This window comes from Penaeus monodon, chromosome 15 (assembly GCF_015228065.2).
Source record: "Penaeus monodon isolate SGIC_2016 chromosome 15, NSTDA_Pmon_1, whole genome shotgun sequence".
NCBI lineage: Eukaryota > Metazoa > Arthropoda > Malacostraca > Decapoda > Penaeidae > Penaeus > Penaeus monodon.
This window is the reverse complement of record NC_051400.1, coordinates 12,285,728-12,285,954: the sequence shown is the minus strand read 5'-3', so window position 1 is coordinate 12,285,954 and position 227 is coordinate 12,285,728.

Here is a 227-nt window from a genome sequence, read left to right as displayed (position 1 = left end):
CCAGGGAAAAACAAGGTGCCAGGAGGAAAAAAGTCCCCCCCACCCCCCCGCGAAAAACAAAAACACTGTCCCTGAAACTTATATTTTACCCAGCCGGGAACATTTTCCTGGAAGGGTCCCTCCGCTGTAATTTCCCCCCATTTTCCGCTAATACTTCGTTTGGCTTGTTGATGTGTGGTATGCACATACATATATGGCACCAGAACACACATTTGCCAAACGCGGGC